Consider the following 17,364-nt stretch of genomic DNA (forward strand, 5'->3'; position numbering starts at 1 on the left):
AACTATAAACTGTTTCCTACTTTCGAAGTTATTAGCTTTAGAAAAATGCCCTATATTTTAATAAAAACAATTACTCAACAACGAAAATAGATAAAATCAGATAGCCAAATACAGTTAACGGCAAAATATGTATTGTCCTTTAAAAATAAGAAAAAGTTATTGAAAATAAAATATTTCTTTACGATTTTTTAGCAATTATCATATCACAGATTTGAAGATAGAGCTTTGCTATCATCCATCAAAATAATAAAAAGCATTCTCTATAAGATTGCTGAAAAAAGCAACTTTCTAAACCTATTAGTTTTAAAGAATATTTTTGTTAACAAATATGCAAAAGGCCTTCCCTGCAAAGAAATAACTGCAAAAAGCTACGGCTTTCTTATTCAAGCGTCAAAACTGCTCAACACCGTTTCAAGTTTTTTGCTAACTTCACAAGAAACACACAAAAGAATTTCACAGCCACAGTAGACTACTAATATTTTGCAAAAAAGTGCGATTCATTTTCAACTAGATTACCATTCCAAAATATTTTTTCCCTTATTTTCCTCAACTTTACCGTGGTACTAACAAAAACAATTTTTTGTTTTAACGAATCTCCCGTAACCCGTCTAAAGGTGAGCTTGGGAAGCGGAGGGTTAATGGAGAACACTTCTCCGTATTGCGAACTGAATTTATGGTATTGGTTGTATTCGGGCAGGGAATCTCGGGGCAATGAAGGCCGTCGGGGTAATTCAGACCCCCTCGATTTCTCAGAAAATCATAAGACTTTCTGACCGTCGTACATAATTGCGGAGGCGAAATTCTGAAACTTTGATTTTAACAGATGAATCTCATTCAGCATTATTTTTTTTGAAAGGAAATGCAACGTGTTTCATATTTTTGCTATCCTCAAAACAAAAATCATTGTAATGGCAGGGGACGGGCATAGCGTAGTTAGTAAATCGATTTTTTTGTACGCAGCTCACCTGGGTTCGATTTCCAACCCCGCACATATGGTTAGAGATTTTTCTAACCCAAAAAGAGACGAATGACCCTTAGGTTAAAAACTATAAATAAATTTAAAAAATGTAATGGCAGAGCCGTGATTAAAGTAACAAATAAAAATGGAAAAAACAACAGGTAAGTGTTCTGGTAAGCTTGACGCTTCTATTTTTTGTAATGATTTTTGTTTGAGTGAAAACCACAGATATTTTCGAGACGCTCACCACTTTTGTGTGAAAAGAGCGTACGGGGCTATTCGGACCGCCAATTCCATCAACTAACGTTAAGCGGCTTGCGCACACGCCACAGCAAAGAAAATACATGATGCGCCAATCGACAGTTGTCACTAACCAAATTTTTTATAACGCGATTCATTTTTTTTGCTTCTTAAGGAATTTCTCCAGTAAAAATTTCGTAGGTAAACATAATTTCATTGCAAAAAAATTGACTGTGTGAATTAAACCGTAGTGAGGCCGGAATAACCCCTACATTGTAAAAGAATGGAATTACATTAAAATCTTTGGCCGATAATTTTTTCACATTTACCTACATAAAAGGGCGTTTTGCTTAGGTAGGTCCGAATAGCCCCGGGATCCCCTATGCAATTTAGTTTCATTGATTTTATCTTTCAGCAAGCATTCTATTTCTCGTACGGGCGTTCTAATTTTGCAACTCTGCAAATCTACCGTTCAGTGACACCTCAAATAGCATCTCGAACCCTATTCTCAGTCACGTCATCTAGTGGCTAGAAGCAAGTTTTCTTCTAGTCACTAGGTGACGTGACCGTGTCAGTAGGGTCGCTCATTATCACTAAAGGTTATCTCGATCGACACAATGTTCACTGTCGGAGCAACGGTACTCAAAAACAAAAACATACATACCTTACTCTAGCTCTGCGAGCTGAGTACATTGTTCGCGAGCCAACCAGGTTTCCATAATTTTCTTTTTCTGGAAAACGGTGAAAATTTTAAGTGGAATCCGAATCAGAATACAAGAAGTTGAGGTTTAGAGTATACTGTATTTTGTTTTACTGTGTTATTCATGAAATGCACCATGTTGAATCTGGGAAACAGTCAGAAAAACCAATTTAACACTGCTAATTTCATTATACAATTGTTTGAATTAAACATTACTCCGCCCTTGGCACACATGTTTCCCAGTAGTACAGATTAGTTAAAACATATGTGCCTTGTTCATAGATGAAAAATTAAAATTGCTTTTACTGTTAGACAGCTGGACTTGAGCCAAAATCTGTGCTATTGTAGATGTTTACGACACGGATTCGAAATTAGATTCAGGATAAATACAACCACGAATACAAACTCATACATATAACCGAAACGCACACAAACACAAACACAAACCCAAACATAAACACAAACACAAACACAAACACACAAACACACAAACACACAAACACACAAACACACAAACACACAATCACACAAACACACAAACACACAAACACACAAACACACAAACACACAAACACACAAACACACAAACACACGAACACACAAACACAAAGGCAAACGCAAACACAAACACAAACACAAACACAAACACAAACACAAACACAAACACAAACACAAACACAAACACAAACACAAACACAGACACAAACACGAACACAAACACAAGAACAAACATAAGCACAAACACAAACACACAAATGCAACTAAATCGTCGCAATTCGTTGACATCGGTTTTCCAGACAACGGCAAAATTTCAAAGTTCAAACGAATTATATTAATTATCCCTTCGGAAGTCGCGGTGTGTACTAAGTGCACCACATTCTGGAGTTCAAGCGAAGCTGTATTAAAGCTTCAGACGGTCTACTAAATGTGGATAATACCGCAACTGCCGGAGGGTTTAACCTAATAAATGATGAAAATTTGTGATAGTGATTTTTAAATAGGTACATTATACAGAAAATGACGTTTGTATACCGCTACCAGCAAAGCTTGTTTTATGTCAATTCGAAGCTTGTTGTCTCAATTACTTGTTATTTTAGTGATTCCATAGCGTGGGTTTCTACGTATATAATCGTGTTCTATTCCTCGGAACGGAACCAAAAAGTTGTACAGTGTCTACACAGTACGTCACCAGCATATTTGGCGCCCCACCTAACATGAAAATCAGGCTCGCGGAGCGTTGTCACGAACCATTGCGAAATGAAAACCAAAATCTTTTCACTACAGTAAGAAAGGGTCTCGGACTACGGTTTAGCTATGAGTGATTATTATGATGATGGCGATGATGGTGATGATGATGAGGGTGCATTAAATGCTAGATAGCGGGCGGATGGAGTTAAAAACGATGTTACAATAGAATTCTAGCCAGATCCAACAGCGCCACTTGTTGGAGTCACATCCATTTTCCTCGCATTGCTTAGCACAACGACTTCCTACACACTCTTTCTCTCTCTCTTTCGACAGTTCATGGAGACCGACAGGCAGTAAATGGATTCTGTACGTAATCCTGAGCTATCGGAAAGCTGCTGACAGAAAGGCAGATGGTCCCATCTACAGTGAAACGATCTTACCGTGCTTAGCCAAATTTTGGACATTTGTGAATTTCGGAATTCTTTTCCTTCCCACAAGTATAGGCAAGGAACAATGAACCGTAAAACAGTATCTATCGATGGGAATCATTTTCAAACATTTTTTCGCACTTTCCCGATCTTGGTATTGGCACGGTTGGGGTGTTCATGAATTTTCACGACACCGGAGACCGTCGTCACGTGAAAGCGAGCTCTGATTTTTCTTTTTCGGTGCTCCTTCGGTGTCCACTCGGTACGCCCGTCGAACGAACGGAAGCGAGATGACTACATGTACTCTTTCGGGTGGGATGAATTTTCTCCTGTTATCCGTAAAGAGGCTGGAGTTTTCCGCTGTGTCCGGACTGTAGTTCAGTACGAGACCAGATCTCGTCGTGGTAGGCTGTTATCTAACAGCAGGCTCTAGCGGGACCAAATTGGGATCTGGAAAAAGGTCTTTGGAGCCTTCTTCTGTGCTGAGACCCGTGAGTGGGTGAAAGTGTGTGAGTGGTGCCCACGGTCACAGTGGTAGTGTGTGGTTCTGAAACGCAACAGTCGATGCAGACAGGATTCTCGAGTGTCGTCTTTGAGTGGCCAAACGATTTTACATTTGCAGCAAAGGATCTGAAGTTAGTGCTTGCTAAGAAGTTGAAGTAGGCGGACGGGTCCGAAACCTGCGGAGCAGGTTGCAGTGTAGGACTGAAAAGGTATCCGGAGTGGATTAGTGAAACTATTGACACGGAATAGTTAAGCTTTATGCCTTGTGTAAAATTAGGACATTTGTTATTTCTAGTTTGTGAAATCGAGCATGGACCGGTGGACGATAAAATTGATGAATGTGTGTTGGGAATGCCGTCGGTTCTACCCAGAAGGAGGGAACGATTGATTTAAATGAGTCTCCAGGTTCCCATTTCGGTCTGGGTGTCAGATGTTCTGTGGATTTAAAATTGCTTTGTTCGTCCAGACTCTTTGGCAGGCGTTCGGTTGGTGTGTAGGCAAAACGCAGGATTGGTAGCTGGAACAGCGTATAATCTTGTGTTATATATACATATTGCTATAATATTGCACAATCAGCAACAGGGATTGATTCAAGCCTGTGTGGTTTGTAATAGTGGTAAACAGTAGCGCGCAAATGAGGTTTCGCACGTTACTCGTTAGTCCTGTTTTTGTTGGGTGATTTCTTTTGATCTTTAATCCAAGATTGATTTTCCGGAATTTTTGTTCTAATCAGAAGCAAACAAATATGAAATTAACGTCAATTAATACGGTTTAAGTTTATTTGAAAGTGCGACACCGTTTGTTATCATTAAAATCGGATAAGATCATGCGAAATTTTCAAACAACTCAAAACTTGCACGTTGGCTAAAATATAATGTTACTCAACCCTTTCTCAAGTTATTTGTTCAAAGTCAATCAGTTATTATAAATTGTATCGCTTCTCTCAAATATTTAAATATGTTTTACTAAAATTATGAAGTAAAAAAATGATATTAATCAAGCAATGTTTTCTGTGGCCAACCAGACTTCAAAACCAATTTCCGACGGAGTAGCACCAAATCATAACTATCAACTGTCGTAATAGTCGTGTGGCAGGGCAAAACTGATTTTATTTTGCCGTCAAATTTAGGGGTCCTTTTGTGTTGAAATTGTAAAAAAATAATCAAATATTTTAAACCATTCATTTATTATTTCCTATTTGAAACTATAATTGAATTTGCATCGAATATAATTGAATGACTGTGCTGCTGACATCACTGCTGAACACTTTTCCGTTTTCGCGTGAATAATTTATCGCACGTTTTTGGCGAAAAAAAAATCACGGTGCACTGCACCTAACGATTAAGTGACGAAGCAAACAACGGAATCATACGTTCACGGGCGAATGACCATCTGGTTAAAGCCCTCAATTAAATTACAATTCCAATCATACATTCGTTAAAATTCGTTCTTCTTTCAAACTCACCCGGCGATGTCAATATTTCTAAGCTCCAATCGCGTTTTTTATACATTTTAAGTGAAAGTTGTACGGTTAAATTATGTGTATTGTACACAGAAACATTACCAAAAAAACTCATAGATTATGACACGATCTGGGTTTCCTTATGAAAAAACACAAATTTCCATTTTTTGAAGAATTAATCATTAAGCTCAACTGATACATAGAAGGGAGATAGAATATGGACATGTTCAGAAGAAATACTGCCAAATGCTTGTTCTACAACATTGTAGAAGACATTACATTTCTACCTTTATCCGTTGAAAAGTTAGTGTCGGCGCCCTCTGTACCGTAACATGTGGAACTTAAATTTTCTAACCAAAATATGACTGGTTTTATATACTACAATTCTTCTAAACATACTATTGAACTAAATTTAATTATAATTTCATAAAAATGTATAGTTCATGGGATACGAGTTCCAATACACTGCTAGGCCTCATAAAAACTGACCCAGACATCACTTCGTTAAAGCCCTAATAATTTCTTCTAATAAAGTCGGATTGGCTTGCAGTCTTCGACAAACTTGTGGACAATTAAATTATCTGTCTTATTTTCACTTGCAGTGATAATATGACGCATACAGTGCTACTTAGCAGTGAAAAGACGAGCTATTGGATTTTTTCCATGTAAATTATCGAAAAATCATATGAAAACTTTAGTAACGTTGGTTCAGTAGCTAGACTTGTACAATTAGCAAATTCAGAGAAAATACTCCTGGTGGGACTAGTTAGCGACTCAGGGGTGGGCCGACGGGGGCCATTTTTTCTTGTCACTCTATGGCATACAATATCTATCTGAAGCGAACAAGAAATTGTATATCGTATCACAGAGGATTTTTAACGCTATTTATGTGACATCGAGAACATATCAGAAAACCTCGATTGACACCCGTCGACACCAGTCTCACCGTACCAAACCGTAGCGAGGGTGGTGTCGTGAAAAATGTCAAATAGAAGTTGACAATAGCTCAATGCTCCAAATGGGCATGATATTTTTTTTTATAAGTAAACCATTGACGAGACTGAAGTTAAAACACGACTTGTAACGAAAATTATAAAATAACGCATTCTGTAATAATTTTGCTATTGTATTTTGATCCACATGCTTGCCTAAATCTTCTGGCATTACTTCATGTAATAAGCTATCAATCTTTCAGGAATTTTTCATCAGTGTGGTATCCGACGGCTGAAATCTCTCATTAAAGAATTGGCACACGGGCTTTCTGTTCCCATGTAGTAAGAGGCGATTAACAGCAGATGTGGCTGTGGTCCACTAGGAGGTTGCTAACAGTCTATTATCTTTCTGCGAACAAAAGCAAAAGACCGTGTGGCGTTTGGCGGGTTGAAGGATCTCAACCAAGAATTGATCCACTGGGTTTCTGCTTCCATGTCATAATAGGCGACTGAAAACATGAGCCTTCAAGGCAAGATTTTTTTCCGTTCCGAGGACTGAATTGCTCGTAGAACTAAATATGTTAGTCGCGCACGGAGTATCGTGGGTCTTACCCTTGCTGTGTTAAGCGAATCTCTGACACAATGGACGTTTGTTTCTTCGCAAATCGTGGGATTCAAATGATGGTCAGGTCTCTAACACCCATTTCAGGATTAGCTATAGGCGTATACAAGCCAACGTGTTGAGCTTCCATAACTGGTTCATTAATCATATTTCTTTAAAGGGTACCTCTATGTTTGTGAGCTACTTAACACCGTCTTCGTAATTTTCAACCAGGATGGCATAACAAATCCACATGAAATGCCTCGTGCATGTATACTTGCAAATAGTGCTATTGACCCATGTCTTGCATCCGACCTCACAACTCGCGATATTTGTGCTGTCACACACAGTCCATATGGTTGTTGGTAACATATACAGGAAATAGACGTATTGCAAATGCCCACCACATAATTTGGGACAGCTCAGATATCAGTTTAAGGCACCGAATTTATGGAATTCTATGGAAGTAATAAAACACTGCATATACTCAATGTAGGAAAACGCCCAACAATTACACGAGCTGGTAAGAGAAAAGTGGTGTTAGATGTAACTCTCTGCTCGTACCCAACGAGCTCGAACCGTTGTTATCTGATCATAAATTCATCGTCTTTGATCATTTAAACGGCTCGCTAGATATCGTCACATATCGTAATCTCAAATCTTCGTCATGGGACCTCTACGAAGAGGGTTTGGCGACTAGGTCTCATAGGCATTTTCCAACGATTAAAACTTCTAGTAGCAGCATACCAAAATGCTCATCCGCTTCGAGTTATCCGTGCTTCTAGAGGAACCACCTGGTGGATTACCGAACTTGTCAGATTCAAAATGTTATGTAGAAGAGCTTGGAATCGTAGACACAGGGACGGGTCGAAGGCATTTAAAAAGTTACATCACAGTAGAATTTAAAAAGATGGAATTTTTTATTTATTTGAAAATAATATACCTAAAAAGCACAGGCTTTGCTTTATGTTCAAATTTTCAATTCTACCGCAACGCCTCTTATGTATACCCCAAGTGTATTGAAAACTTTAACAGCGTTTTTCTCTATACCACAGTTTTGAGCTGGCCGGAAACGTAACTCGAACAAATGATTTTTTATCGTTTTGAAACTTTTACAGTATATTCAAATTTGATTTCTCCAGAGGAGCACGTTAAATTTTGTGTGGTTATTTTTATGACATTTTCACTAAATCTCTAAATTTTTACTAAAAGAAACGCTTTTTCGCGAAACAACAAAAAATCCGAAAAAATTCTAGGTACATCACTTGCTATTGTGATAATCGAAAAAAACTTTAGTTTTAAGCTCTAGGGTAAAAATTACGAGGGATAGGTTTCCGACCGTGGACCTTTTCCAAAAAGAGGTGTCTACGAGAAATTGCTGCACGGCCGCCGTCTTGTGACAAAATCACTTCAATTTTTTTATACTTTACTAGTATAATGAATCCCATTTGACAAAATCTTGATTCTCCTTTTTACTGTGTTAAGAAAAATTCTTGGTTTATGCCTAACCTGGTACCTGGTGTAACCTCTTAAGTTGGCTTGTAAAGCATATGAAATTCCCTTAGATACTCTGAGCGAAGTCGTTGGAAAAAATCCAGAGATTGTTAAAATTCATTTTATCGGGATATTATTTTGATTGTCAGTGTAGCGCCATCTACATAGTTTATAGAGAATAAGTGTCTTTGGAATAAATGTATAACGAAAGACAATACGTTTTCGCAGAACAACACGCGAAAACATAAATGACGTCGTAGCTAATACAGCTGATCCACGGTAACAGCCGAAATGGCAGTCGTCAACGTTGTTCTATACCGTGTATCTAATTCACACAAGATGAGCGACCTCTGCAATAACATAGCAAAGATAATGCCCTTTACCTATATTACCCCCATATCAATTTGACCCCATTCTACTCTAATATATATGGATACTCGGAAATAAAAACTTAAAATCAAATAAAGTATTCCACAGTAATTGAAGGTTACATATTGGTTATAGGTTCCCCAACAGAGTTATTTAATTTGAAATTTCCTATTCCAAGCATGTGCGAGAAAGAGAGGCAACACATAACTTTGTGAGAATATATTTTTACTGCTAAATATAATCAATTTGCAGTCTTCGGCAATGTTGATCCTTACCCCTTAAGCTATATATCTGTAGATTACAGAATGCACAAGATGATACTGACATTTTTTACTGAATTTATTGCTTCTTTTGCCTGTTTTTCATATATTTCCACATACAAACTTGAAAACTCTTGTGAGTGAACTAGAGTTTTCGGAAAAAGCTCATATTTAACTAATGATATGTGCCAATTATTGTTCCGAAAAAAGTCAAAATTGTTGCCGGTCTTCTACCTATACTTCACAATTCGTAAAAAAGACAAACTCTCACTCTCTCAGATAATACTCCCCTGACACTAGAAAACAATCATATCACACATCCATTCTTCGATTATATATATCCGCATCCGCAAGTTTCCTGTAACTTGTGGACAATTTAATTATTCTGTAACCATAATCATATTACTATTTATGCATTTCGATGTTTTAACCCTCTACTGTCCAAACCGAGGAACATATTTCCCGAAAGTTACGGATCCTCAAAAATATCTAACACCGTCCATTGACCGGTTTATTTTATTTTTATAGAAAACTATAATTTCCAGCAAGTTCTCAACAGATTTTCATAGGCACAGCGGAGTACTAACAGTTGAGAACTTACCAAATATTTTTATGTTTTTCAAAAAATTTAGAAAGTGTAATATTATTACACTAATTCATACTGCTACACACAAAATAGTTTTTGTTCTTGTTTGCCTCAAATTTTCAACTTTCAACGTAAATTTATTCAATGGTTTCAACAAGCAAGCAATATATTTATTGGTAGGAATGTGACAGCAGACAATCGTGTTTTGAATATTCTAAATTTAATTTCCCGTAGCCCGCCAAAGACATCGTTGGGCAGCAGAGGGTTAATGGTTATATCTATGTGGTTACAGATTACCGACGTTAAGTTACAAACACAGTAACACCAACATTAGCTCAAGCACAATATTAGACCAACCGAACGTCACCAACGATAGAGTATTTAATTTGTAAAATTAAATCTTTCGTGCAGGCAAAAAAGAAGAAAAATTCTATCAAAACTCAACCGACTAGAATGGAGTGACATCACACCAGTTTGGTTCCGGTAGATTAAGGTCACCACTACGCAAGGAGAACAGAGTCGTGTAAGTATAATGTACACCCAAAGCAATGCTACTTATTTCTACTTTTTTAGCACTCACCATCGATATAGGTTTCAAATTAGTGTATCTTAAATTATGTACTATAATCATCACAAGTTGAAGAGACAACCACAGTAACCAAACCAAACATTCGAGTTTTATTTATTTTTGGCGTCAACTATTGTTGCGTAAACACACGGTCTATTATTCTTGATTTCAAGATCTTGGTCACTATTTTCGTAAACGGTTCGCTTTATGAAGTCGTATTCTACATGAATATATTAACAGGTTATTTTTTCGGTGTATGTCAATAGAGGAAATGTATCTCTCAGCACCATAGGTTCATTAGAGCAGTGCAAATTTTCCCCTTCACATTAAGACAAAGGGAAATTAATGTTCTTACCTTTTTAAATAGAAAGTGCATTCAACCCAGTTAGAATTGTGACGAGAACTTTCTTACAGTAATTTAGAAATTATTTATTAGCAAATTAACACTATTTTGTTGAATGTATTAAAGATTATTGCAGAATTTACAAAAAAAACTACCACCCAATACAAACAGTCAGAGATTTTATGATTTCCAAAAAAGGATTAAATATATCACACGGCATAAATGTTTAAATGTTTTAATGGTATAATAGAACCCCTTGTTTTCGATTCTATCGAAAATAATGCAATCTTTATTTTGGATGTATTTATTAAATTTATTTATTAAATGGTTTTATGATATAAACGCAAGTCGGTAACGATCAGCTTCTCATGTTGAAAATTACGTGTATTATTTTGAGCTTATTTGAATCAAATATTTTATAATTTTTTTAGTAATGTTACGATGTAGTAAATTTGTTTTAATCAAACTATATTTTGTTGTATCTAGGAAAAAAACGAAAAAAAAGGTTGGAAGAGCCAGGCAAAGCCTTGGTATTACATTTCGTTACTTGCAGACGATTCTTCGTGCACTGAACAATTGCGAGGCTAGTGCTACAATCCTAAAGCATCATCTAGGGTTGAAAAGCGTCGGTGTAAGAATCGCTAAAATAGCTCTTCCTTGAAAAAGTCGACAAGAACTTCCAGTATTACATACCACCAATTAAATCAAATTAAATTTATAGCTGACTTTTACATTCTAATAAAGCTACAAGGGCTTTACGAAGCATGGTCCATCCATCCGATTTTAACTTTCGACAGCTTAATTCTAGTGGTTGTAAGTGGCCAATCCTTTACTGCATCTAAATCTGCCCTACAGCCGTCCGTTTTTCAAATGATTGATTAAAAAAAATTGTGACGAACATCCAGATACTAAGTCTTTTTATCTTTAGTAATCTTTTAAATCCAGCGCACTTAACTACAGGCTTTTATTTAAAATAATATTAATTTGTTGATTTCAGCGAAACTTTTGTTAATTCAGTTTTTGGAAAAAAAATAGCAGTTGTGCTTTTTGTTCACTTCTGACTAGCATGACCAAACTTATTCTCATGCCTTATTCATGCTACCGTATACAATGCTTCAAGTTGTACTAAAAAAATCATTAACCACTGATGGAATACATAAGTAGTACAAATCTCCATATTATGAATGTGGGAAACCGACCAACATTTACGAGGTTTGGGAGAGAGGAGGTGTTGGACATAACGCTTTGCTTTGAAAAAAATTTGTTTAAGCTGGGAAATTGGCAGGTTCCAAATGATACTGAACCGTCTCTATCCAATAATAAATATATATTTTTCGATCATTCTGAGGTCACCTTCAATGTAATAACATATCGTAATCCTAAATCTACAAACTGGGACCTCTTGTAGGTAAAATTGACGACTAAATTTCATGGATATTTTCCAATAATTAGTCAACTAGACGATCTAGATGACGTCGTGGATACGACACACTCATTCATAGTAGCATCCTACGAAGAAGCTTATCCACTTCGTACTGTTAAATCGACTAGGGCCCTTGATGGAGGGCTGAGCTTGAAAGAGTGAAGAAGGATACGAGAAGAGCTTGGAACCGGCATCAGCATGACTACTGCAGAGCTTTCAGGTCAGCTCGTAGTGTATATAAGATCTGCAGAGCGGGCTGGTTGGCAAAACCTATAAACTAATGTCTCTAGTTTGAACGAGGTTATTCTCTAAAATGCCTTGAAAACGATTATGTTTTCCAGTCTTGCTACTGGATATATTCCGAAAGCATGTATCTTGGGTTGGATAAATGCAATGCTTAGTAACCGCATTTTTTGCTCGTCACTAAGACAGGCAGAGAAACGGTAGTTGAGAATTTGCGGTTGTCCTCAGGGTGAGCACCTGGTTGCCGTTGGCTTGATAAAGAAACTCAATGAGCTTGGATTTCCAGCCTACGGGTTTGCTGACGATTACCAAATACTAATTACTGGACTTTGCATCGAAACAATCTTTGACTTAATGCAACAAGCATTAAGAGCTGTCGAATAGTGGTTTCGACAAGTTAAATTATCAGTTAATCCAAACAAAACTCAAATGGTTCTTTTCGCAATAGCAAGATCTGCAAATTTGCTGAAGTCATCAACTCATTATATTTGCTAAGCAGAAAATTAAAAACAATACCTCACGTTTTTGGGAGTTATTCTATGAATACATAGAGTCTAAAGAAGGGGCTTACGTCCCCGAACTTATTCCATTAACCGAAACTAACTCGTTTTGGCATTGAAAGAATATGAACCGGTCGTTTTACCAGATGTTGGAAATTAGTATAAAACATTCATATAGGGTGAAACATCTCCGCCGCTAATAATTCTATTTCAAGAATCAAGAGTTATTTACAGAACCAAGCGAAATATAAAACGTATATTTATGTTCTCAATCTTGAGAGCTAGTAGTAAAAAACTGCAAAACGGTAGTTATAAATATTTATCAGAACTTAACTTCAGCAGAACCTGAAACAAATTAATAGTGTTTATTCCGGATGATAGGACTGTCATTTAAATTTAGTTTGGTTGAGTTCGAGCCAGCTATTTCCGCGGAACATGCCTTTAAGGGAACGAACATACATACGGACCCTATCACAATCGTCGAACTGAGTCGATTGGTATATGGCTATCCGGGCCTCGCAAAAGTTTTTGTAAAATTGGAACATTCCTTTGCACTTAGAGTGTAATAAAAGGCTACTTAACATCCGCTTGGACTCAGCTTATTCGAGCAACGTCATCGACTATACATAATAAAAATCGATATAAAAATTGTCCGTTCATCCCTTCGAGGTCATACTTTTGCTCACGCATGACCTCGACTGGACAAAAGGCTGTTGACCAAACACACCTTTTCATCACCACGTGCTCTGTTCACTTTTGTCTGCTTTGTTCTAACAGCAGCGCGTGTTTCGATTCGTTAACCGGTTATCGTAGAAAGTGAAGAAGATCAGATCAACTTTCGGTAGAACCGGTTATCTGCTCGAGAGATGTTCTGGACACCAGACATCTAAAGTTAGCTTCCTTGTTCGAAAAAAACGCGCAAAAAAAAAACTTCGCAACAAATTGCAGACCTTCGAGATAACAGATCAGATAGTGGAAGTTGAAACTGTGAATCCATGTTAGCAGATAATTAAAATAAATGTTACTCATTGATCACGTTGTTGTTGATAATTGAGTGATGAAAGCCGATACGATAAAATGAACTGTCCAAGTTAAGCCTATATCTTGAGAGAGGTAGCCTATCCCAAGATATAGGCTTGACTAGGGGTAGGTTGGATGCTTTAATGGAGTTGTATACAATATTGCTGTTTCTCCGATATTTCAATGCAATAATGCGTGCAACAATGCGCGGCTGTTGATTAAGAAAACTGTAAATTCCATGGGAAATTGGCTTCATTGAGTAATCAAGTTTTAGTAACCCTGACCATGCTGCTGCTGCTCCCCTGCTTACTCGCAGGTGCGAAAATCAGCTGGTCCATTGCCAACTAACCGGTGGCAATCATAATGCTAGTTTTACACGTTCTCATCGCTACAGATCAGACTTTAGTCATCGATATTGTTCTATCTTACTGGTGATAAGAAGAACATTAGTTTTGAGATCTCTATTACACTTGTTTTACCGGAAGATAACAATTACTGAGGGAGAAAACAATTCTGACGATGTTAGACTGCTCGTGGGAGTAATATATCTTTTGCTCAAATTTGACATCGTTTAAACAAAGCCGAAGCAATTGAGAGGCCAAGTTACTTCCTTGGTGAATACTAAGTGTAGCAGCTTTTAGAGGCAGATGGCTGTAAGCAATTTGGATACATTCGACTGATTGTTTAGCATCGTCCGAAGAATAATTTATAATATACTATCACACTCATGGTGAAGTAGTTTATCTCCCTCGTTCGATTCAGCTACTTATTCTGGAAGAGAATTATTCCAGGATTTAAAACCACATCTGAAATGTGGCTATATATAAACAGGTGACTTCATATACATGCTTTTTTCAACTGACTACTACGAAACGGCACGTACCTACTTTATGCAGTAAATCTTTCTCCTCTGACGGAATAAAGCAAACCACTTTGACCTGCGTGTGCATCCGAACTTGAACCGAGAAAAATGCAAACACGTCCAATCCCACTGAAAGCTTTGCATTGTTACTATCAGCTTGTGTATACCTATGTACATATAACATTGAATGCTCGCCAATACCCGAATGTTTGAGCTAACATCTCCGATCACGGATGGGTTTCCAGTTGGGATACGAAGCCTAGGTAGGTAGAACAGCACACAATAAAGAAAGCTGTAGATTCAATAAAAATATGGATTAAATTCAATAAATAAAATTATTGGTCGGAAGACAATAAATTTATTTATTGAATTCATTAAATTTTATTCTTTCAATAAAAAGATTTATTATTCCGTTTTTTAATAATTATTTTATTGAAATTAAAACTGTTTTTATTGAAAGCAAGAGTTTATTGTTGTTCTAATAAAAAAAAATGCTTTCAGACCAATAAGTTTGTTGATTGTAGTAATAAAAAATAAGTGATTGGATTCTATAACACATATTTTTGGTTATATTATATGCATATATATATATATATATATATATATATATATATATATATATATATATATATATATATATATATATATATATATATATATATATATATATATATATATATATATATATATATATATATATATATATATGTGTATATATGTATATATATATATATATATATATATATATATATATATATATATATATATATATATATATATATATATATATATATATATATATATATATATATATATATATATATATATATATATATATATATATATATATATATATATATTTCATTTTGCAACTAAATTAATTGTATTTTGACTAGCTATACTATACAAATACAGCTAAATAATATGACAGATGAAGGGATTATAGAATCGAAGCTATGATATCAAAAGTACGAAAATGGTAGGCATTTACCTTTTTCTTTCCCAGAAATACATGCTTGAAAGAATAAAACAAAAAGCTAGCCAAAAACAATCCAGAACAAAATAAGGGGTTATCTACAAAATTTAAGTAATACCAATTGCACTAGATTTTTAGCCCATTCAATCTAATGGCCCTTTTCAGAGCCACACAAACGAATTAAAAATCTAAATTCTGAAACAAACTAGACGCACAGTGGCACCTCTCCACACAAAATTGTGGCAAAATTATAAAACTTGGTTTATGCGGATAAAAATGATATGACATTTAATTTCTCAATTGTTTCTTCCCAATGCAGAAAAAACGTAAATGATATTTGCAGAAACAGCGCGGATCTTACATTCATTCTTGTTTCCAAAGAACACAAAACTATTCCAATTGGTCGTGTAGTTCTTGAGATATCGTCATTTTAAGTTCGAAGGTACGAAGAATACTTATGAATTGAATTGAACAGAAATACTCGACATCACTTGCTTCAATGACATGTTAAAAATTCATTTTTCATCTGATATTCGTAAAATTTTGAACTAATTTTATTCAGAGAGAAAAAGAAATCACGAGAAATTGAATTGCACATGGATTTTTGGGGTCGTCGTGACACTGCGAGACGTGATGTTCACAACTTTGGTCGGAGTTTACAACACAACATTACTTTCATTCGAGTGAAAAACGACTTCGAGTTGTTCTTTTCAGAGCCTCCAAAATATTCAAAAGGAGGATTAATACCTGTTGAATATATTGCATACTTGTACTAGACGAAAGAAACATATTTCGATTGTTATTATTGTACATTCACATATTCTAACAAATATTAGCGTAGTCCTACGTCAACAATTCGTACAAACCCATATGACTGTCCCTGAAAGTTTTAATTATCTTTTCGTAAAATGATAAATTAAATTTGTTTTAAGTAATCGAATAACAAGGCTATATTGCATTGCATTCGATCATATTGACACCTATCGTTTTGCAGGATTAACAATGTAAGTAGCTAACCCCTTCGGTTCAATCCACTGTCAAAAAGAGAAGGCCGGCGATGTTAAGTGTAGACCTGTTTACTATTTCGTAACAAATCAAAAAATCGTTCTGCATGAACAATATATTGTAACATTAAGATAGTTGAACTCCATTAATATATGCACTAAAAATACCCACATTTTTTGAGAATTTGGCTGTGTTTGGTGTATGGAATATCAAGTAGCGGATGACAGTGATTTTGTACCTTTCACATGATCTAGTATAGATTGTAGGTCTTATAAAATGCAACACAAAATACTACACACCTAGAAAAAGTCGTGTAAATTTACGTCTCCTGACCCTGACATATACGAGCATCAAAAATGACTTAGTTTTACGTTTGGTTTTAATTTTACATGACGTTGATTTTTGTAAATCGTGTAATTTTACTCAACATATGGCGTTTGTTTTCAATGGCAGTAAGTGCAATTTTGTGTCATTGCGCATGTAAAGTAGGGGAGAGGGGGTAACAATGAAACAATTTTTTTATACGATTTAATTTTGATGATAATACATGTTATTTGCGTAGCCAAAAGTGATGCATAGTTTCACTCTGTTGTTAACTAATACATATATTTTTTCCAGCTGGTAAAATTCACGGGATATAACTTTTTTTGGGTAATAAACAGTCGGTGGTAAAATGTAATAGTCAGCCCCATGGGTAGGAAC

General features: G+C 35.9%; 1 protein-coding gene across 4 annotated transcripts in view; it reads left to right on the forward strand.

Annotated features, from left to right (window-relative positions):
* Positions 1-3,907: 3,907 nt before the first annotated feature.
* LOC131684221 (synaptic vesicular amine transporter) overlaps positions 3,908-17,364 on the forward strand; it is a 124,570-nt gene continuing 111,113 nt past the window's right edge. For 2 of the 4 annotated variants that reach the window (XM_058966912.1, XM_058966907.1), the window contains exons 1-2: positions 3,908-4,227; positions 10,134-10,245. The gene's annotated coding sequence lies outside the window, so the exon portion shown is untranslated. Of the gene's footprint in view, positions 4,228-4,453; positions 4,475-10,133; positions 10,246-17,364 lie in introns of those variants that run through there. The other 2 variants (XM_058966910.1, XM_058966908.1) reach the window with 2 other exon arrangements.

Source organism: Topomyia yanbarensis, chromosome 2 (genome assembly GCF_030247195.1).
Source record: "Topomyia yanbarensis strain Yona2022 chromosome 2, ASM3024719v1, whole genome shotgun sequence".
Taxonomy (NCBI): Eukaryota; Metazoa; Arthropoda; class Insecta; order Diptera; family Culicidae; genus Topomyia; species Topomyia yanbarensis.